This window comes from Eptesicus fuscus, chromosome 13, assembly GCF_027574615.1.
Source record: "Eptesicus fuscus isolate TK198812 chromosome 13, DD_ASM_mEF_20220401, whole genome shotgun sequence".
Lineage (NCBI taxonomy): Eukaryota > Metazoa > Chordata > Mammalia > Chiroptera > Vespertilionidae > Eptesicus > Eptesicus fuscus.
Genome location: NC_072485.1, coordinates 42407624 through 42431862, shown reverse-complemented (window position 1 = coordinate 42431862; position 24239 = coordinate 42407624). Strand labels below are relative to the sequence as shown.

General features: G+C 41.4%; 1 protein-coding gene and 1 pseudogene across 7 annotated transcripts in view; one reads left to right on the top strand and one right to left on the bottom strand.

Moving 5' to 3' along the window:
- The window catches only part of STIM1 (stromal interaction molecule 1), a 214981-nt gene that overhangs the window by 124936 nt on the left and 65806 nt on the right, over positions 1–24239 (bottom strand). The gene's annotated exons all lie outside the window — the stretch shown is intronic.
- LOC103293553 (60S ribosomal protein L26-like) lies at positions 13462–13813 on the top strand (annotated as a pseudogene).

Sequence of the window (24239 nt, the reverse complement as noted above, 5' to 3'; positions counted from 1 at the left end):
TGATGCTCTATAATGAGTGCACATAGTTTCAGCTATAGAATGAGGGAATCCCAAGGGGAAGGTCAGCGAAAAAAACAGTCAATCCTAAAGTTGTTCACAGAAAGCTCCCAGGGAGACACAGAATAACATGGAAGCAAAACATTGGTCAAGGAAACACAGAATCTGGGCTCCAGTTCCGGTTCATTCATTTATTAAAAAATATTTATTGAGAATACTGAGGATACTAATCAATCTACTGTGTAACCCAGACAGGTAAGTTACTTACTTTCTCTGAACTTCAATTTCTTCATCTCTAAAAAGAGCTTAATACTAGTAAGCACTTACTTGCTCATATCACAAGGTGTTGAGAGGGTAAAATGAGAAAAGGACAGATTAACATCATGGACAAAATATAAAGCTCTATTTTTCTTAATTTTATTTTACTGTTGACAGTATTACAGATGTCTCCCATTTTCTCCCTTTTTGCCCCCCTCCACCCAACCCCTGCTCCACCCTAAGCCTTCCTATGCTATTGTCTGTGTCCATGGGTTATGCTATACATATATGTTCTTTGGTTAATCTCTTCCTGTCCTCGCCCCACCAATTCCATCCCACTAAAATCTGTTATTCTGTGCCTCCCATCCATACCACTGGACCTATTTTGTTTGTCAGTTTAAATTATACTTGTGAGATCATGTGATATTTGTCTTTCTCTAACTGGCTTATTTCGCTTAGCATAATACTTTCCAGGTCTATCCATGCTGTCTCAAACAGTAGGAGATCCTTCTTTTTTACAACTGCATAGTATTCCATTGTGTAAATGTACCACAGCTTTCTTATACACTCATCTACTAATGGGCACTTGGGCTGTTTCCAGATCTTAGCTATTGTAAACAATGCTTCTATGAACATAGAGGTGCATATTTTCTTTCTGATTAGTGTTTTGGGATTCTTAGGATATATTCCCAGAAGTGGCATAGCTGGGTTAAATCGCAGATTCATTTTTAATTTTTTGAGGAACCTCCATAATGTTTTCTACTATGGTTGTACCAGTCTGCATTCCCACTAGCAGTGTACTAGGGTTCCCTTTTCTCCACATCCTCACTAACACTTGTTTGTTTATTTATTGATGGTAGCTATTCTGGCAGGTGTGAGATAATACTTCATTGTAGTTTTAATTTGCACCTCTCTGATAATTAGTGACACTGAGCATTTTTTCATGTGTCTACTGGCCATCTGGATGTCCTCTTTGGAGAAGTATCTATTCAGGTCCTTTGCCCAGTTTTTAATTGGATTGTTTCTCTTCCTGGTGTTGTAGTGTATGAGTTCTTTGTATATTTTGGAAATTAAACCCTTATCAGATGTATCATTGGCAAATATGTTCTCCCATACAGTGGGTTACCTTCACATTTTGTTGATGGTGGTTTTGCTATGCAGTTTTTTACTTTGATGCAGTCCCATTTGTTTATTTTTTCTTTTGTTTCCCTTGCCCTAGGCAATGTATAGGTGAAAATACTGTTTGTTTCCCTTGCCCTAGGCAATGTATCAGTGAAAATACATGAGATATCTGAGTTTTTAATGCCTGTGGTTTCTGCTAGGATTTTTATGTTTTTTGTGACTTACACTTAAGTCTTTTATCCATTTTGAGTTTATTCTTCTGTATGATGTAAGTTGGTGGTCCAGATTCATTTTTGTGCATGTACCTGTCCAATTTTTCCAACACCATTTATTGAAGAGACTATCTTTACTCCATTGTATGTTCTACCTCCTTTGTCAAATATTAATTGGCTATATTAGTGTGGGTCAATTTCTAAGGTCTCTGTTCTGTTCCATTGGTCTATATTCCTGTTCTTGTGCCAGTACCAGGCTGTTTTGATTACAATGGCTTTGTAGTATAGTTTGATATCTGGTATTGTGATCTCTCCAACTTTGTTCTTCTTTCTCAAGATTGCTGTGGCTATTTGGGGTCTTTTTTGGTTCCATATAAATTTTTGGAATATCTGTTCTAGATCTGTGAAATATGCCATTAAAGCTGTTGTTTGTTCTTTTAATTGTGGTAAAGCATACAGAACATAAGAGGCTATATTTTATAGCTGTATTAATCTGGCCTAAAGGGAGAGCAGTGGTTGGGAGAAATGCAGAAATGAAATCAGTAATAACCTCAACTTCATCATAGTCATCCATTTTTCTGACCCCCTATTGGGCCTGTAAGATTTCCAGGAATCACAGCACAAAGTCAGTTCTAGTATTTTCAGATTGGAAAGATCTAATAGATGCATAGAAACCCAGAGCTACAGGACCTTTAGAGGCCAATTCATCCTAACCCTCATCCATCTCTCATCTTTCCTCCAGCCCATCACCAGATAATCATGATGTCACTGCCTGTGTGTACATATATCCAGAGAGCCCCAGAGATCAAGCAATATTTAAAAAAACAGACTACAGAGAGGAAGAGAGAGGGATAGAGAGTTAGAAACATCAATGAGAGAGAAACATCAATCAGCTGCCTCCTGCACAACCCCCACTGGGGATGTGCCCGCAACCCAGGTACATGCCCTTGACTGGAATCGAACCTGGGACCTTTCAGTCCGTAGTCCGATGCTCTATCCACTGAGCCAAACCGGTTTCGGCGGAAGGCCTATTCTTGCATGAATCTTCATGCATCAGGCCTCTAGTATAAATATAAAGCAAGTGAGAAGAGGATGCAACATGATATTTTGTGACCTAACAAAGACTGTTTCCAGTACCCCTTGGTATGCAAAGCTGGGGGAAATGAATACAAATATGTGCAGGATACAAAGTTATTCCAGGCCTAGAAACTGAAACCTTGACCTCCCACTTTCTTTTGACATTCAGTGCTATTAGAATTCTCTCACAGACTGAGATCCTAAGCCAAGTTAAAGGTGGGAAGGGATACTAACAGCCTAGAGTAAGTACTCACACTGAGAAAAGAGAAAGTCTGAATGGGTGCTCCAAAATGATCATGGAAGAAGACTTGTTCTGGAACTGGAATGTGGCTACATCTAGAAATACTTCTAAACCCAGCCACCTGGAGAATGTTGGGGTCCCTTCCTCCAGTAGATAAGCTTATGCATATACATGAACTTAAGAGCATTTACTTTGAGAACTCAAACTTAGTGGAGCCTAGGGCACAGGTGACACTGAAGGAGCACTATCATCCTCCCACAAAGAACCACTGGAACTTGTGTAGAACCAAGTCCTCATGGCTACACTCAGGAAACAGCATACTCTGAAAGATCCATTTTTAAAAGCCATACTGTGTATCATCAACAGAAGCTTAAAAACAGGGCCCACTACCTGATGCGCAATCTCAAGTTCCTGATGGATGCGTGCGCCCTGGCCAGAGAAAAGTCCCAAGACCACTTTGCACGCGAGCAGTTCAAGCTGGGCGTCAAGTGCATGAGCACAAGCGCGTCCGCACTGCTGGCCTGCGTGCGGGAGGTCAAGGCGGTGCCAGGCGAACTGGCACCCTATTCAGCGGGCCGCTGGTGCAGGTGGTGAGCGCACTGGTGGGCTTCGCCACGGAGCCCGCAATTCCTGGGTCTCGTGGCGGCCTTGAGGACAAGGCGGTGCTTGATGGCCATCCTGGGCGGCGCCATGAGCATGGTGTCGGCTTGCTTGCTCCTGACCCAGTGCCTCAGGGATCTGGCACAGCACCCAGATGAGGGCGCTAAGATGTCGAACCACAGGGAGAGGCTAAGGAACTAGGCCTATCCCGTGTCTGAAGGCTGCACCCTGCTATCTCAGGCTATAAGGGAGAGGTCTTCGCCCAGGACTTTACCACCAGTGAATTACAATTCTGTGAATTAGCACTCCCACCCGCCCCCTTTTTCCACCCCAGACTAAAGGAAGATGCTTATTGTCTGCCTCTCTCAATTTATACCAAAGAAATCGTAGGTGAAGTTCCCCCACACACCCATACCCCACGTTAGATGCTCAAGAGGAATCTTCCAGAAGGCAGGGCCATGCATCCAATTTACACACGCACTCGGGCGCTGAGCCCAGCAGCCCACCCACACTGTAGGGTCCTGGAGATGGAAGATGCTAACCTGCTGTGGCAGGATTACCCCGCCACATCCCCAGCTCCTCTTCAGGAGTCCCTCACACAAACTTTATTAATTAATTGGGCAGGAAGGAAGTCATGGGTTCATTTATTTTTTGGTCCTTTTTTTTTCCTAATTAAAAGAAAAGGTACCACAGTTTTCACTCCTTAGACATGGATGTAGCTACCTTTTTTGTATGTTGTTAATTTTTTAAGTTGGATTAGGGGTATACTTGGTGTGGAAAGAGGCTGACCTAGCCATGTGATTTGCAAATGGGGAGGGGGGGGGGGAAGAAGCTACTGTGTGTGTTTTATTTTCTGATTTACACTAGAGTGATCCCCCCCTCTCCAATGTCAAGTTTGTACCTTGCATGTACTGGACTATTTATTTCATGTATTAAAATGTTATGTTTCTCAGGGGAAAAAAGAAGAAGAAAAAATAGGACCCACTAGCAGATCAATAAGATCCTCTAGTTCTCTATTCAGAACTAAGCCTGACCTCTTTGGATCAAGTAAGTCCTTAGAGTTCTTGAATACGTCAGAAAGGGAAAGAGCAAAGAGGAAAGGCCACAAGAGAGACATATTAAACTTCCAGCTAATTTCATACTCATTCAAGAGATTAATATTTTTTAAAATATATTTTATTGATTTTTTTCCAAGAGGAAGGGAGAGGGATAGAGAGTTAGAAACATTGATGAGAGAGAAACATCGATCAGCTGCCTCCTGCACAGCCCCTACTAGGGATATGCCCGCAACCAAGGTACATGCCTTTGACCAGAATCGAACCTGGGATGCTTCAGTCCGCAGGCCAACACTCTATCCACTGAGCCAAACCGGTTAGGGCCAAGAGATTAATCTTAATATTGAAAAGAGATCTGACCTTATTTGCACTCCAAGCTGATGAGGTATGTCATATCCATTGTCCTTTATTTTTCCCAAAATACACACACCCTCATCCACCCATTGGGCTCAAATTGTACCTTCTGAAGCCACACAGAAACAGCCTTTCAAGGATATGAGGATGATGTTTAAATTTTTTCTCTTTGGGCCTTCTAAAAGTGGCTCATTCAACCCCTCTTCGAAGAACTAGATTTCAAGGTCCCTCTCCATCTTGCCTCCTTTGCATATGTTCTGGTCTGTTTATGTTGCCCTCATGGTGCACAGCCCAGAACTGGCTGCAGTCTACCACTGATATCACTCTGAGAGCATATGAGACTATTGTGTCGTCTGTATTTCTATATAGCAGTATGAGAGCCTAGAAGCCAGTCCCCTTTTCACATACTACATTATACCTTGTTAGGAGGCTCCACTCTTTGCAGGACTAAAGAGGCAACGGCTGGGCAAAAGGCAAGTAGCTCTGACTGCTTCAGTCCTGGGATTCTAGAGGTACTGAGATAGTTGTTTCATCCCTCCCCACAGCCTACCTCTGGGCCTAGCACATTAGTTAAGAAGAGGGGCTCTGGCCCTAACCGGTTTGGCTCAGTGGATAGAGCGTCAGCCTGCGGACTCAAGGGTCCCAGGTTCGATTCTGGTCAAGGGCATGTACCTTGGTTGCGGGCACATCCCCAGTGGGGAGTGTGCAGGAGGCAGCTGATCGATGTTTCTCTCTCATCAATGTTTCTAACTCTCTACCCCTCTCCCTTCCTCTCTGTAAAAAAAATCAATAAAATATATTTATTTTAAAAAAAGAAGAAGGGCTCTGGACTCAGGCAGCCTGGGTTCAGATCCTGGTTCTATCCCTTATTAGCAATGAGACCTTGGGCAAATCACTTTAACTCCTCTGTAGCTCAGTTTTCCCCTCTGCAGAATGAGGATAATAAAAGTACCTACTGATGGAAATGTTGTATATCTTGATTGCAGGAAAGAGGTTACACAGGTGTATAGACACTTGTCAAAACTCAAACTGAACACTTAAAATAAATGCATTTTACTACATGTAAATTATATCTCAATAGTCAATTGAAAAGTAAAAACAAATTCATAGTAACTACTCATGGAACATTGTGGATTAAAAGAATTTCTGGAACTAAAATAGTTCCAGAAAACATACTAAGCACTCAACAAATGTTATCTATTTGTAATGGAGTTTGCAATGCTGCACACAATGTTTGTGTCCTCGGATTGCTGCTGGGATCAAGGAAGGGGTCTGAAGACCCAAGGCAGCTAGCCCAGATGTGGAATTTGCCCAGAAGTTTCATTACAGACCTGGCTTTCACCAGATAAAACACCAGTGTCACAAACCATACCCATTCCAAGCTCCAGCCAGGGTTGTGTTCAACAATGAGAAAGCCAAACCACAGGAATCATCACCAAAACCAAATATTCCAGTGAAACAGAGAGGGATCTGCTTTCTTTAGTCTTCTTCTGGCTTTAACCATGAGGTCTTCCTGAGTCAGCTTTGATTTTTATTAGTCCTTCACTAAGTTTTACCTAAATGTCTACTGTGACCAGCTAATGCAGGAGGTAGGGAGAGACAGAGGAAAATGTATCATTTCCTGACTGTCTCACCTTCACCAAGTTCACAAATGACAGAAATTACAAATCGGAAAAGGAGATTGGGATGAGAGAGAGCAATGTATAGTGAAGAGAGTACTGTGCAAGGAACTGGAAGACCAGGGTCTAGCCTCAGCTGACATTTACTAGACCCATGCCCAATGTGAACCTGTTTCCTCCTCTATAAAACGAAGGGATATGAATAAACAATCCCACAATCTGTGATGTGAGGATGGTAGAAAAAAGAAGTGTAAAAGGATTTGTTTCAGGCTCTCAGCCATGAGATAAATCTCAGGGTGAGCCAAGTGAGCTAATTTAGAAGAATTGATTCTTAGATCCAGAATGCAATAAGGGAACTGCCTCGCTGCTGCAGCTGCTACAGCAACAGTGATAGCAGTAATAATCTGGAGGAGATCCCTTTCAGCTGCTATTACAGGGACAGGGTTCATTTCCATTTTCTCACCTTGCATTGCCCCACAGGGCCAAACCTGTGAATTAAGGATTCATGATGCCAAGAGTAGCTCATTTCTGGCATTTCCTCCTACTCATTCCCTGGGTCAGGCCCAGGGGCTTAGAAGAGCACTGTGAGGTGAAGGGCAAGGTAAGGCAAAGCAGGCAAAGATAACATCTGTAGAGCAGGACACTGTTCTCTCTGGAAGTCAGCTACTGCCATGCGTGTTTGAAAGGCTATGAGGCCTGAAAGACACACAATACAGTGAATTATACAAGAGAATCCTGTTTCAATTTATGGAGGTACACAGGTAGTTGTACACAACCATCTACTTCTAGTTCTTTGTATCTCAATTCAACAATTACTATAGTCTCCTTCAGGCCTTGTGCCTGCTTAAAAAAAAAAACAACAAACAAAAAACTGACTGTTCTTGCTTGCTCCAAATGTGGAGAGGAAAACAGACCGTTAAGTGAATAATCACAGTACAGTGGAGACCTGTGCAAAATGCTGTGAAAACACAAAAGTGTCTGTGCCTATCTCCAGAGAGAAGACATCAAAGAGGGTGTCCTGAAAAGGTGCCATTTCAGTGGGTCTTGAGCCTGACCGGTGTGGCTCAGTGGCTGAGCATCAGCCTATTTACCAGGAGGTCACAGTTCAACTCCTAGTCAGGGCACATGCCCGGGTTTTGAGTTCAATCCCCAGTAGAGGACATACAGGAGGCAGCTAATCAATGATTTTCTGTAATCACTGACGTTTCTATCTCTCCCTCTCCCTTCCTCTCTGAAATCAATTACGTGTGTGTGTGTGTGTGTGTGTGTGTGCGCGCGCGCGTGTGTGTGTGTGTGTGTATTGCCCTAGCCAATTTGGCTCAGTGGATAGAGCACAGGCCCACAGGCTGAGGGGTTGTGTTCGATTCCAGTCAAGGGCACATACCTCAGTTGCAAGCTCGACCCCTGGCCCGGATAGGGAGGCAATCGATAGATGTCTCTCACATCAATGTTTCTCTGTGTGTGTGTCTCTCCCACTCCCTCTAAAAATCAATTGGGGGAATATATATATATATATATATCCTATATAATAAAGAGGTAATATGCAAATTGACCATCACGTCCTCACAAGATGGCAGCGCCCACAGCGGGGGCGGGGCCGGCTGCTCTGCTGCCGATGGCAGCTGCCCAGCCGCCCAGGGCCAGCCCGAGGCGCAGGCAAACCTCGGATGGTGGCTGCCCTTCAGCCTGAGGTGCAGGTAGGCCGGCAGAGGCTTGCGCTGCTGGCAGTGGCAGCAGCAGGTTTGATGGGGGTGTCACCTTCCCCTGATAGCCGGGTCACCTTCTGCCCCTGAGGGCTCCCGGACTGTGAGAGGGGGAAGGCTGGGCTGAGGGATCCCCCCCCCTCCAGTGCATGAATTTTCATGCACCGGGCTACTATATATATATATATTCCCCCCGCAAATGGGTCTTGAAGAATGAGCAGGTACATACATAAGGTAGAGAAGATGGGAAGGACATTCCTGATAAAGGGAACAGAATATTACAAGGATCTGAGATAGGAAAACATCTGTCATGCTTCAGGAACTGCAAGCAGTGTGGTCTTGTGCTATTTAAGACCCGACTTCTCAAACAGGACTGCAAAGCCTCCAAGAGAAGAAAGGAAGAGAAAGAAGAAAGAGTGCTGAAAAGCAGGTGAAATAGCAAATATGCATCCCACCTCCTCTGCCTCCTTTCCCCAGACTCTGCCTTACACACATCCCTCTTCCACACCACACACACCCTGACAACTCTGGGAAGGAAAAAACTCCCCCTACTCTAAGGTCAGTAGCTCCAGAATCCCCAACTGAAGAAGCAAGTCTTCTACTGAAAGAGAGAAATGAGAACCTTAAGTCTCTGGAAAAGGGACATTAAGTACTAATTTACAAAGGTCCAACCAACTAACCTTAGTAGACATGCAACTTTAAACTGCTGAGGGAATCTCACCCACCCCCTAAGCCCATATCCAATGCCTTTTTCACTCCAACTCATTTCTAGTGAGCCATCTCCAGCTTCTGTCCCCCTGAGGATGCTGTGGGAGCGAAAGTAAGAAAGGCAGTCTAATAAATCAGAGCTGACTGGTGCTTTAAAAATTACTTTAGCTATGGTTAATGTTGTCTCATGCTAAGCACAAAAATAAATTTCAGATGGGAAAAAAATGATTCTAGTAGGACACATTTCTGAACCCCAGCCATGCTGAGAATCCTTGGGTTATTGACACAGAGAGGCCAGGCAGACAAGTCAAAGTAAACAAGGCCAAAGAAGCCATGGAAACAAGATGACACACAAGAACTGAAGTCTATAAGCACGTTGGGAAACAGATAGGAGTGGAAGAGAGGCATGGCCCTTAGAGTCAGACCTGAGCCACCACTTACTGGCTTCACTGAACCTTTAGTTTTCTCTTTAATAAATGAGACATTAGTATTTACCTCAGAGCATTACTGGGAAAATTAAATGAAGTGAAGAATGTAAACCTCCTAGCCTGAGGCATATAGTCAGTGTTTAAATAACTTTACTTCCCTTCCCTTTAACCAGAGCCACAATAGTGCACTGTTGCACAATTAGGGAGGTGTGGCCTCATTCACAACACAGTATATGTGAACAGCACATCCTGGAATTATGCAATGCACAGTCCAAGATAGGCAGCCTCTAAGACTTTTGTCTATAAGTAGTGCCGGAACTCAGAAAAAGAGCTAAAATACCACTGGAGGTGTATTCAAGATAATGGATGGGTCTGAGACCACACAATCAATCCCAATAACAAATACAATACACCAGGAAAATAAAGCTCTGAAAATCAAGGCAACTTTATCTCAGAAAGCCTCTTCTATGTTCCTACTGGGGTAAAAGCCAATTTCTGGACCTCCATCAACCTCAAGTCTGTAGATGAACCCCATCAACCAAGGATCTGGTGAGTGTGAAGCCAGGGATAAGAGCAAACAAATGCTGCAAGTCTCCAGCTGAGGTCTATGTCCTCTCTGCTTGACAGGTGGGTCAAACACTCAAGGACAGGCAGTTTCTCTAAAGGTGTTAAGTCCTGTCACATGGGACCCAGGAGACTGAGTCCAAGATCTAAAGTGACCTTAGTACCCTGGTTACCGAATAGGGATGGCACTGCTCCTGAGTTTCTCTTTTTATGTCCCCAGACCCTAGCACACTGCATGATATTATCTATCAATTATAAATGGTTGCTTAAGAAATGAACCAGCCCTGGCCGGGTAACTCAGTTGGTTAGACTAGAGCATCATCCTGATACACCAAGGTTGTGGGTTTGATCCCCAGTCCGGGCACATACAAGCATCAACCAATGAATGCATGAATAAGCAGAACAACCAATCAGTGTTTCTCTGTCTCTCTCCCAAAAATAAATTTAAAATTAATTAAATGAACAAATATGGACATGGCCTTATCCCTAACACCTGGCCTCTTTGCATCTATAGTACTCTACCTTTCTTAACCCCAGTTACTTAGCTAATTCTTCTTAATTCTCAGGACTCAAATGTCATTTCCTCAGGTAATGTGAGGTCTTTCCTGACACCCTAAACCAGTGGTCGGCAAACTGCGGCTCGCGAGCCACATGCAGCTCTTTGGCCCCTTGAGTGTGGCTCTTCCACAAAATACCACGGCCTGTGCGCGTCTATTTTGAAGAAGTGGCGTTAGAAGAAGTTTAAGTTTAAAAAATTTGGCTCTCAAAAGAAATTTCGATCGTTGTACTGTTGATATTTGGCTCTGTTGACTAATGAGTTTGCCGACCACTGCCCTAAACAATATTAAGTTCTCTTGCAAAATGTACCGTTATCACATCCCTTATTTCTACTTCATGACATTTATCAGACTTTACTGTGATTATCTGGTTCATTTTTACCTTCCCCACAACACTATAAGCTCTAGGAGACCAGAAACCATATCTGTTTTGTTCATTGTACTGATTCCCAGGGCATAGTACAGTATTTGGCATAGAGGGAGTGCCCTTATGTTAGAATGGTTGAATACATCAATGAAGGAATGAGAGCGCTCCAATCTAAAATGACTCTGGGGTAATTGGGGATTCAAAACTGATTGTAGAGCCCTACAAACTGTCAATAGTCACATTTTGACTAGAATCTTAATGTGGTCTACAAATGCCCATGCGTAGAAGATGACAGCAGATTTGATGAACAACAGAACAAAGAACAATTTGTATGATAGGAAGTAAGGAGATATAAAGTAGGAGTTAAGAAGTAGAAACCCCAGCTGTGAGTGTCTTGAATGCCATACAAAGGAATATGGTTCATTAGCCTGCAGGACAGTCACTATCGGACCTGGTTCACTAAGGTCACATAGGCCTATGGTAGGTACTATCCTGCTACAGCCATCACTTTGTTGCCCACAGACGGACAGGCCTTCTTCCCCTTCCTTTTGTTTTATCCCCATTTCTCTGAGCTATATGTGATCATTAAAAAACACAAGTGCCCCCAAAACAGGTTAATTTTTTTAATCCCCCCTAAGGCATAAGAGTATTATTTCCTCATAAATGCTAAGCACTTTCACTTGACCTGATACAGCACAGAGACAAAAGAGGCCAGAGGCTAAGGCTGCTCACACTGTTACCTAAAAGGGGATGGGCAGAAAAATTATGAGCAGGCAACCTGCTGAGAGTAGAGAGGTGGGGAAGAGCTGAGGCTCTCCCAGAACTTCAGATCTAGTAATAGCCTGGTCACGTGATCACAGAGGCACACGATTGTCTGTAAACTTGATAACCTAAGCCAAAGACATACAATTTAGGGCTGGGGTATGTTCCAGACCAAGAACTACAGTCTTGGGTCCACTCTAAATTATGTAATGTGGGAGCAAACCAAAGCAACCAGAGGTAAGGTGTTGACTCTTCACAAGATGCAGGGAAGGAAACTGCAGAATAAATCCCTCACCCTCTCAACCCTGCTGGCTTTGTGTTACAGTAGGTCTCAGATGGGGTTTGACCTTTGTAGGGATTTCAATTTGCCCTTGGAAAGATTTCATTCACTCTACCCTGACAGACTGTGTCACCTTGGACAAGTCACTGCAGAATAAATAATAGAATAGAGCAAGAAACTGCAGAATAAATAAATTTCCAAGGGATTTCAATTTGCCCTTGGAAAGATTTCACTCACTCTACCCTGACAGACTGTGTCACCTTGGACAAGTCACTGTTCTTTAGGCTTGGGTCTAACATCTGAAACTCAGGAAGGCTAGGCCAAATGATCCCTACATCTTGATGAGTTTGCTCACAGATCTTAATTTCAAAGCACCAGCCCTACTTTATGAGAATCCCAAAGTCTAAAACACTGTGTTCTAGAGACGAAGAGAGAAGAGTCTCAGGTATACTGTTCTGCCACCAGCCTCAGACACTCGGCTAGGAATGGAGGCAAAGAACATAATGAACTGGGAACAAGCCATCACAACCTCTCAAAATCCCAAAATCCCAGCACCCTCAGCCTCTGAAAGCCATCATCTCATAACACCCAGGAATGAGCTCAATAAATATAAGCAAATGACCTCATGGCATCGGAATGTGGATGCTAGTTGCCAGATCCTATAGAGTTTCTTAAAGACCTGGAGCAGAGGCCTGCCTGCTTTAAAATAAAAAAGGAAAGGTGGAAATAAAGGGCCGTATTTCCTGTCTTTTCCAATCTCAGTGCCACAATCAGAGGAAAAGCAAAGCAGGACATCTGTAAGAAACTTACCAAGAGCCATAAAGTTTTTAGGTGGAACATCTGAGATTTAAATACAGTTCTATATATGTGTGTGTGTGTGTGTGTGTGTGTGTGTGTGTGTGTAACTGTCTGTGGATGTATGAACTTTTCTTTATTCCATCAATAGCCTCATGAGGAAGACTCAAGAAGTGATGGCTTCCAGAACACCAGGAAATCTGTGACACCAGGAAGGAATGCAAGTTCTTGTCAGCATTTTGGAGCTCTGTGAGGTGCCCTTCTACGTGCATGTACATGCAAACACACAAAAATCACACTCACACATCCCAAAGCTAAACTAAAATTTCCACACAACACAGATAAGCCAAGTGAATTTATAAGACAGAACAGGAGCGTGTGGGTCTCTTCCCTCTTGTAGCCATCGTAGGAGCGCCAGCAGTCAAAATGAAGTTCAATCCCTTTGTGACTTCTGACAGGAGCAAGAACCGTAAAAGGCATTTCAATGCACCTTCCCACATTCGAAGGAAGATTATGTCTTTTCCTCTTTCCAAAGAGCTGAGAGAGAAGTACAATTTTTTAAAATATATTTTATTGATTTTTTACAGAGAGGAAGAGAGAGGGATAGAGAGTTAGAAACATCGATCAGCTGCCTCCTGCACATCCCCTACTGGGGATGTGCCCGCAACCAAGGTACATGCCCTTGACTGGAATCAAACCTGGGACCCTTGAGTCCGCAGGCCGACGCTCTATCCACTGAGCCAAACCGGTTTCGGCGAGAAGTACAATGTTTGATCCATGCCCATCCGAAAGGATGATGAAGTTCAGGTTGTTCGAGGACATTACAAAGGGCAGCAAATTGGCAAAGTAGTCCAAGTTTACAGGAAGAAATATGTCATCTACATTGAATGAGTGCAATGAGAGAAAGCTAATGGTACAACTGTTCATGTGGGTATTCACCCCAGCAAGGTGGTTATCACTAGACTAAAGCTGGACAAAGACCGCAAAAAGATCCTTGAACGTAAAGCCAAATCTCACCAAGTAGGAAAGGAAAAGGGAAAATACAAGGAAGAAACAATTGAGAAGATGCAGGAATAAAGTAATATTATATACAACTTTCATTAAAAACTTAAAATGAAAATACAAATAAAAAAAATAAAAGACAGAACAGTTCCCAAGCCAGTAATATTTCGCTATTATACAAGATTACATCTGTATTAGCATATCTAAAGAAAAAATTTGTCCTTTATCAGGGAGGTTGGTCAGCCATGAAAGCTGGGATAAAGCAGAGTCACAGGCACACATATTAACAGACACACTATTGGGTTCACTGGCAGAATAAGCTCACCATTCATTCATTCCACAAAGGTTTACTGAGCACCTACTAAATGCCAGGCAAAATTCTAGGCCCGGAATACAGTGATCCTAACTTAGCACTCTCAAGGAGAGAGGTAGCCAACAAAATCCAAGCATTCCAGTTGCTTTCCCATGATCTTCCCATCCCTACTGTGAGATGAATGTATTAGGCTACTTATTATAGCCGCTGTATCACCCAGAGTTTTTAGTGCCAAGAGCAACTTAGTTAGCAAATTAACAACCAAAATTGATGCTGGCTAGTTTAAGCAGAAGGAGAACTTATTAAGAGAAGCTCATTCTGAGCCCAGCCGGTTGAGTGTCGACCTATGAACCAGAAGATCTCAGTTCAATTCCCTGTCAGGGCACATGCCCGGGTTGTGGGCTTGCTCCCCAATGTGGGGTGTGCAGGAGGTAGCCAATCAATGATTCCCTCTCATCACTTATGTTTCTATCTCTCTCTCCCCCTCCCTTCCTCTCTGAAATCAATGAAAAAAATTTATTTAATTTTTTAAAGAGAAGATCATTCTCACCTGGAGAAGTAGGAAACCAGAGATGATGCCAACCAAGGCCAATGCCCAAAACCAGGCAGCAGAACAAATCTGGTCAACATATCTCTGCTTCCACTGCCAACCTCCACTATCCTCAGCCACCATAATATAGCCACTGTGATACCATTACTATAGCTGCTCCAAGAATTCCATCTTCCTATATACACTACCACCACTGCAGTCTCTGCTCCTTTGCATCACCAGCTCTTGAGGGTCAAAGTCCATAGTGAATGGATGAGACTGAAAGAATCTATGGCATGCTACAAAAGAAGTTGAAAGTAAATGTCTGGCATTGTGAGCGAAGAAATTCTTAGACAGAGGAAAGCGTAATAAACATTCATTTTTAGTCACTTTAGCATTCATCTAACTAACGCCCTTAATTCAGATCCTATGTTCACCATAACCTTTATGACTAGAATTTGGTGTTCCATGGTACCCAAACATAGAAAATGTACTGGTCATACCAACGTAGGCATTTCAGTATATGTGACAGTTCTATTTGTCAAGGTAAACTTAAAAACTGGCATTCTAGTTTTATGTATCAGCCTTGTGAACTTTGTTAAGAGAGTTTGCTTGAAGAGATAAGTATTCTCAGTACACTGACAAAATCTGAACCTTTCAAAAGTAAAATACTGTCCTGGCCGGTTTGGCTCAGTGGATAGAGCATCGGCCTGCAGACTGAAGGGTCCCAGGTTCGATTCCGGTCAAGGGCACATGCCCAGGTTGCAGGCTCAATCCCCAGTAGGGGGCGTGCAGAAGGCAGCCCATCAATGATTCTCTCTCACCATTGATGCTTCTAACTCTCCCTCCTTCTCCCTTCTTCTCTAAAATAAATGAAAAAAATATATATTTTTAAAAAGTTAAATACTAACAAGCATTAACTGAGCACTTCATATGTGCAAGATACTCTCCTAAGCACTCTTTATGGATTACCTACTTTTTCATATCAACCTTATAAACTGGGTACCATTCTTCCCACTTAACCTAAGAAAAGTTAAAGTAAACTTACCTAAGGATATGCAGCTAATAAATCAAGGAGTCCAGGATTTGAACCCAGGTAGTATGACACCATACTTAAGCTTTTGTTGACTCCCCAAATTAAATCCCCCTTTTAGGTGGTGGTTTTGCTCACTACAGTGTTTCTGGTGGGTGACAGATTGGCAGGAAGACACAATCCTATGTCCTCCACCCCAAATTAAAGTCTTGATTTAATTAGCTGCAGATATAAAATCTTATCGGAGCCCTGACTGGTTTGGCTCAGTGGATAGCGCGTCGGCCTGCAGACTGAAGGGCCCCAGGTTTGATTCCAGTCAAGGGCATGTACCTTGGTTGCGAGCACATCCCCACTAGGGGCTGTGCAGGAGGCAGCTGATCAATGTTTCTCTCTCATCGATGTTTCTAACTCTCTATCCTTCTCCCTTCCTCTCTGTAAAAAATCAATAAAATATATTTTAAAATTTTTTAAATTAAAAATAAAATAAAATCTTATTGAAAGAGAGAAGGCTGTCCACACAGGACAAGATCAGGTGAAACAACTAAGTGAGGCTTTGCTTGGCTTCCAGATTCTCTAACTGCAGCTGCTGACAGTACTATCCACACAAGGTAATCTCTGCTGGACTTAGAGCTCAATTCTTATTATGTCATAACCTTTTATTTATATTCAGGGATTATGCCTACATTTACACAAACAATATATTAAGACAGTCATTTCCAAAGTGGGATGCATGAGACTTTACAATGAAAGCAGAGAAAGAAAAATCAAAACTCTTTATTAGTTCTTAACCTTAAAATATATGAATTATGCTTTATCAGTATTAACTGTACAGACTAACAATGTGCCCTCAGATATTTCCATACCATTTATCACAAGGTGTCCTGAGAATAGAGGGGGAGCTCCACAGTGCTAGAGGGAGAACATCATGTCTGGAATGACTCCAGGATACTATGACATACTGCAGTTAATGCATGTCTGATTAAACAAACTTGTGAATTACAGTTTTTATCCCCCCCCCCAAGTAAACCAACCTTCACCATGCAGATAAATGATTTTAAAGGATTATTGCAAATAAGTGAGCAAAACACACACAAAAAAAATTCTCATGGATTGCAGGTGATATTAAAATAACACACAAAAATAAACAGTAATAAGAAAGTGACAAAGCTGATCCTTCTATTCCTAGTATAAGCTCTCTATCAAGGTAAAAACCAGTGATGGGCAACCTTTTGAGCTTGGTGTGTCAAACTTCGCCAAAAAACTGAGCATAACTTGGGTAGTGTGTCACTTTGAGGAAAAAACATTATTTCGCAAATGTTTCATCCTCAGGAGCAGCAAATGTTTCATCCTCGGCATGCGGCTGCCTCAGCGGCCGCATGTCATCAGAAATGGCTACGTGTGTCAGTGTTGACACGTGTGTCATAGGTTCACCATCACAGGGGGAATAGGGGACATCTGTAATACTGTTAACAATAAATAATATGTGTTAAAGAATAAAAATTAAAAGATAAATATTATAAATTATGGAGCGTAAAAACGAACTAATTGGTTGAAAAATAAGTTGGCAAAAAAATTCAAAATTATCAAAGACTACTTAAAATGTGGATTTATATTTATTATTAATAATGAACTGCATCCTTAGTTTATATTGTGCCTTAATATATTAAATCAGCAAACATTTTCTGTAGAGGGCAAGATACTAAATATCTTAGGCTCACAGGCCATACAGTCCCCATTATAACTAAACTAGAGGCCTGATGCATGAAATTTGTACAAGGGGCTTGGCCCTCACAGCCACGGCGGCTTGCCTCGGGGGGCTGCCTCGGCCCTCATAGCCCAGGCTTTGTCTGGAAGGTCGTTCGGCTGTCCGGTCTAATTAGCATATTATGCTTTTATTATTATATATAACTCTGCCATTATAGTACAAAAGTAGCCACAGGCAATATGTAAACAAATAAATGTGGCTGTGTTAAAAAAAAAAAAACTTTCTTTATAGAATCAGGCATAGTTTGCTGATCCTTGTATTAACTCATGATGAAATAAAGCTGTCCTAATGAAAAACACATCTAAAAAATAAATCTAAAGATAAACCTCTATAAATTGTATTTGAAGTTTGAAATCTGGACATAATCCAATTAAGAAGTCTTTTAATAGGATTCCTGCTTAATAGTGGGGGGGGGGGAAAGGCTCATATCATTCATTGGTCAAACACTATTACTTCTTGCTGCAGTAAAAAATAGGATTAAATAGTACATGAATAGTAAATTTTTAACTGCACTCAATTGTCAGCAAATGCTATTTGAACAATATACAGGGCATCCAAAAATACATATATGTACACTTTAACAGTTGATATCTCAATTGATGTTTTCTGATTTAACCCATTGGAAATAATAATTATTCAAAGCATTTCTGGGACACCCTGTATACAAAATATTTCTTAACATTTTTTAAAAATATGTTTTTATTGATTTCAGAGAGAGGATGAGAGAGGGATAGAAACATCAATGATGAGAGAAAATCATTGATCCTCTGTCTGCTTCACACCCCCTACTGGGAATGGAGCCCGAAACCAGGGCATGTACCTCGACCAGGAACCAAACCAAGACCTCCTGGTTTATGGGTCTATGCTCAATCACTGAGGCACACCAGCTGGGCCCTTAACAATTTTTAAATAAATATTATAGCCCTGGCTGGCTCAGTTGATTGAAGAATCGTCCCATACACCAAGGAGTGGCAGGTTCAATTACCAGTCAGGGCACATACCTAGATTATAGGTTTGATCCCCAGACATGTACAGGAGGCAATTGATCAACATTTTTCTTTCACATCAATGTTTCTCTCTCTCTTCTCTCTCTCTCTCTCTCTCTCTCTCTCTCTCTCTCTCTCTCTCTCTCTCTCTCTCATCAATTTTTAAAATGTCCTCAGGAGAGGAAAAGGGAGGGGGGAATAGGGGACATCTATAATACTGTTAACAATAAATAATATGTATTAAAGAATAAAAATAAAAAGATAAATATTATAAATTATGGAGCGTGAGAGATGTTCTATGCAGTAGGATATTTTCTTTCATATGCCAGTTAAACGTATTTGCTATATTCTGTCAAACACTGAAATCCAAAAGGAACTGCCTTTTAAGGATCACTAAATGGAAAATGCACAAGAAAAAAACCTCTACAGTATGAGATTTATTTTATTAAAATAAAGTTTTATTTTTAAAATAACAAATAAAAAATAGTTTCGGGGAAAACTACTTAAGTATAACCACTGATAAGCAGCTATAAATCCACAGAGACAAAAAGTAGATTAATGGCCAGGGGCTAGAGAACGGGGAGTGACTACTCAGTGGGTTCCTTTTTGGGATGATAAAAATGTTCTGGAATTCGATTGTGGTGATTGTTGCATAAAATTATTTAAAAACCACTGAACTGTACACTTTAAAATGCAAATTTTATGTTATGTAAATTATATCTAAAAAAAACCTGAGTAACTATTGGCTGTCTAATGGGCTGGCTGGTGTGTGCAAGCAGCTTTCACCCTCAGTTTACAATACAAAATCCAGCTCAGGCTCTACACATCTAGTATACTGAGCCCTTGCAAAATGCATAGGATACAAATATATTTCATCACTCACATTAACCAACACATTGTAAAGTGTCTGAAAGACTCATGGCTTCTTTTAAAAAAAAAAAAAAGTACACTTTTGGATGTCAGGAATAAGCAAGGTCCTTGGCATCCTCAAGCTCAGGTTATAACTGGCTCTGCTATCTCATCTACAAAAAAAAAAAAAAGAAGACAGGAAAAAAGAATTTGGGGACTATTGCACCTCCAACAAATAATTACTGAGTAAACTATGTAGCAGTTTTCAAGTTATGCTCTGCAGGACCTTCCTTCCCCCAGCCTCCCAAACTCCCGCCCAGGTTCCTTGGCAATATCTAGTTCTTCAAGCAGAACAGCTCTATTTGTATTGTGTTTTAAACACTAGAAATATACTTCTTTTTAAAAATAAAAATGGCTCAATTATGTAGCAGACATCTATAAATGTTGCTAATTTAAACTACCTCCCAATCTCCAAAACCCTTCTTTGAATAAATGCACCTTGATCTTCTCCTCTTCTCTCAAGCCACACGGTTCCAGGGGAGCTGACTCTGATTCCATGAGTAGAATGTAACTCTGTTGGCCAAGAAAAGTCCAGCATTCTTCTGGCCACAGTGATTAGTTTAGAATAGGCACAGAACCCAAACCAAAATCATACCCAGGACTGCCAGCACCAGCAGGGAAGAGGTATTATTTTTCAATAGTGGTTGCTTAGCTGGTAGAATGCATACCCAAAGCTGATATCTATCTTTGCCACTGCCTAAGAATGACATCAGAACAAAGAAAAGCAGAGCCAAGAGAAAAGAAAGTAGGTCCAAATGACATCATTCAAGTCCCTGGATATTGCTGTGTCTAAAGGAAGATCTACTTCTAGGCTTTTTAGTTACTTCAGTCAATAAGGCCCTCTCTCTTGCTTAAGTCAGTCTGAGTTATATTTCTGTCACCTGCAAAAGAAAGAGTCACAACATCAGCCATAAAAAAGAATGAAATCTTACCATTTGCAACAGCATTGATGGACCTAGAGGCTATGATGGTAAGTGAAATAAGTCAGTCAGAGAAAGACAAATACGAGTTCAGTTACATATGGAACCTAAAATATAAATGAACAAACAAAACAGAAACAGACTTATAGATACAGAGAACAGATTGATCGTAGCCAGAGGGGAGGGGAATTGGGGGATTGGGCAAAAAAGGTGAAGGGATTGAGAAGTACAGATGGGTAGTTACAAAATAGTCACAGGGATATAAAGTACAGCATATGAAATATAATCAATAATCCTATATAATAAAAAGTGTAATATGCTAAGTGTCCGACCGATCAGTCGACCGCTCGACTGTTCAGTGGACCACTCGACCAGTCGCTGTGACACACACTGACCACCAGGGGCAGATGCTTCAACCAGTAGGTTTGCTTGCTGCTGGGGTCCAGCTGATCAGGACTAGGCCAGTCGGGCCAGACACACCCTGGAGCCCTCCCACGGTGGTCCCTCCCCAGCCAGTCAGCCCCCATTGGCCCAATTGGGACTGGGCGAGACAGCCCCAATCACCAGCCAGGCCGAGGGACCCCAGGGTGCACAAATTTGTGGACCGGGCCTCTAGTATTATAATAAGCATGTATGGTGCCAGGTGGGTACTGGATAAACCAGGGGAACACTTTGGGGTATAAATGTCTAACCACTATGCTATACACCTGAAACTAATACAAAATAATATTGAATGTAAACTGTACTTTACAAAAATGTTAAAGAGTCACAAAACATGGAATATTATTTGGGAAAATAATTGAGGAACACCCATCTGGTTAATCAAGTCCAAACCTCCATCTGGTCAATAAACCCAAACCTTTATTATAAATCACAGTCAGGGAAAGAATCTTTTTTAAAAATCTCCCAGAGACTGTCTTCTTGAATCCCCAGTACATTCCTGAATGTGCACAGCATTTTACAATTTCCAAGTCACTTTCCAATTCATAATCTCATCCGATCTTCAAAAACAAAAGTCAGTATTCACATTGTATATTGGAAGACACTGAAGCTCAGAGAGAACTGAATAACTTGAAGTCATCCAATTTGAAATCAAGGCTTCTGTCTCTAAATTATACACCTTTTCACTACTCATTACTGCTTTGCAATTCTCAGCAAGCAATACACAGGGCTGGGAACCTGACTGGGCTCAGTACAGACTTGCTACCTGACAGCATTGTTTCCCTGTCCCTGGCAGCTTTGCTTGTTTCATTCAAGCCTCACCCTGCTCCCTTTTCTCAGAGACTGAGATATAAACAAGCTCATGGCACAGCATCCCAATGCAGGTACATAATAACGATGTGTCGCTCAACTGACTGGCAGCCCTGAAGGTCAATGGCCTTACTCACACAGTAGCCCTAGACCTAACAAATGCACATCAGTGGATAAGATCTGAGGAGGAAGAAATGTCTTCTAAGATGCACCTATGGTGATAAACTACACTTAAGCCAACAGTAGCTAACACTCATCAGTGACTGGGAAAACCCCAATAGCATACATTCAATGATTTAAAAATACATTAGACTCACACCATATACAACAATTATTTATGCATAAATGACCTATAAAGAAGAGCTAATAAAACATAAAAACAGTTTCCATTACCTTGGATTGGCAAGGTTCTTAGATATGACATCAAAAGCATGAGCAACAAAAGGAAAAAAATAGATAAATGGGATGCCAAAAATATAAAAAAACTAATTGCAACAAACATACAAATAAAAAGTGTGTGTGTACATACATGTTTTCCAGTTATAAAAAGAAATGAAGTTCTCTGATATATACTACAACATAGACAAACCTATGAACATTATGCTACGTGAAATAAGCCAGACACAAAAGGAAAAACATTGGCTCTGACTGGGTTGCTCAGTTGGTTAGAGCAGTGGTCGGCAAACTCATTAGTCAACAGAGCCAAATATCAACAGTACAACGATTGAAATTTCTTTTGAGAGCCAAATTTTTTAAACTTAAACTTCTTCTAACGCCACTTCTTCAAAACAGACTCGCCCAGGCCGTGGTATTTTGTGGAAGAGCCACACTCAAGGGGCCAAAGAGCAGCATGTGGCTCGCGAGCCGCAGTTTGCCGACCACTGGTTAGAGCATCCTCCTGATAAGCCAAGGTTGAGGGTTCAAGCCTGTTAGGGCACATACAAGAAGCAAACAATGAAAGCATAAATAAGTGGAACAACAAATCGATGTTCTCTCTCTCTCCCTCTCTCTCAAAATCAACAATTTTTTTAAAAAAGGAAAGCACTGTATGATTCCACTTATATGAAACAAATATCTAAAATAAGCAATTCATGGAGACAGAAAGTAGATTTGAGTTTAGCAGGAGCTAGAAGGAAGGGGGAAATAGGAAGATACTGCTTAATGGGTACAGATTTTCTATTTGGGCTATTGAAAAAGGTTTTGAAAATAGATAGCGGTGGTAGTTAGACAACACTGTGACTGTAATAAGTGCTACTGAGTTGTACACTTGAAATGGCTAAAATGGGCCGAAACCGGTTTGGCTCAGTGGATAGAGCGTTGGCCTGAGGACTGAAAGGTCCCAGGTTCGATTCTGGTCAAGGGCATGTACCTTGGTTGCGGGCACATCCCTAGTAGGGGGTGTGCAGGAGGCAGCTGATCGATGTTTCTCTCTCATTGATGTTTCTAACTCTCTATCCCTCTCTCTTCCTCTCTGTAAAAAATCAATAAAATATATTTTTTTAAATAAAAAATAAAATAAAATGGCTAAAATGGCTACAAAATAGTCATGGGATGTAAAGTACAGCACAGGAAATATAGTCAATAACATTGTAATAACTATGTATAGTGACAGGTGGGTACTGGAAATATCGGGGAAAACACTTTGTAAAGTATATGGTGGTTCAATCGCTACACTGTATACCCGAAACTAATACAAAATAATAATGATGTAAACTGTAATTGAAAAAATAAATAAATGGCTAAAATGGCAAATTTTATGTTATATATTTTACCACAATTTCTTTTAAAAACCTTTTTAAAAGAATGATATACTGACACATGCTATAATGTAAATGAACCTATAAAATACTATGCTAAGTTAAAGAAGTCATACACAAAAGGTCACATATTATGATTCCATTAATATGAAATATCGAGGACAGATAAATCATCCATGGAGACAGATAAAAAACTGACTGCTGCCAGGGGATAGGGGGAATGGCAAGGAACTGCTTAATAGGTAAGGCGCTTTACTCTGGGGTGATGTTAATGTTTGGAACTAGATAAAGGTGATGGTTATACAACATTGTGAATGTACTAAATATCACTGAATTGTTCAATTTAAAAAGGTTACTTTTATGTTATATGATTTTATATAACAAATGTTATATCAAATATTATGTTATATGATATTTATATTGATATAAATATCAATAAATATTTTTTACAGTATATGAGAGAATTTGGGAATCAGCTGAGCAACAGAATTAGGGCTAAGAGGAGAGGCAGGGCAAGGCAAAAAATGGTCAGAAACTCAGTGGGTAAGAGACATCCAGGAACAACAGCAAGAAGCAACTTGAGCCCTAGCCAGATTGGCTCAGTGGATAGAGCATCGGCCGGCAGACTGAAGGGTTCCGGGTTCAATTCCAGTCAAGGGCACATGCCTGGGTTGTGGGCTCGGTCCCCAGTGGGGGGCATACAGGAGGCAGCCGATCAATGATTCTCTCTTATCATTGATGTTTCTATCGCTATCTATCTCTCTCTCCTTCTCCATTCCTCTCTGAAATCAATAAAAAAATATCTTTTTTTTTTTTTAAAGAAGAAGAAGCAACTTGATGCGGCAGCAACCTGATACCTCCCTGCATTGATGAAGATACAGGTCAAGCTGCTATAACTTTGAGAACCCCACTTAGAAAAGATTAAATGAAAGAGAGTGTATTTCTCTCATATAACAACTGAGCAGTTAGCAGTCAGGGACTGAGAGTAGAATTTTGCCATCCTCACTCAACATGATTCCTCTATCTCTGGGACCAAAAGAAATGTTGCAGCTCCTACCATCTCACAGCCAGCAGG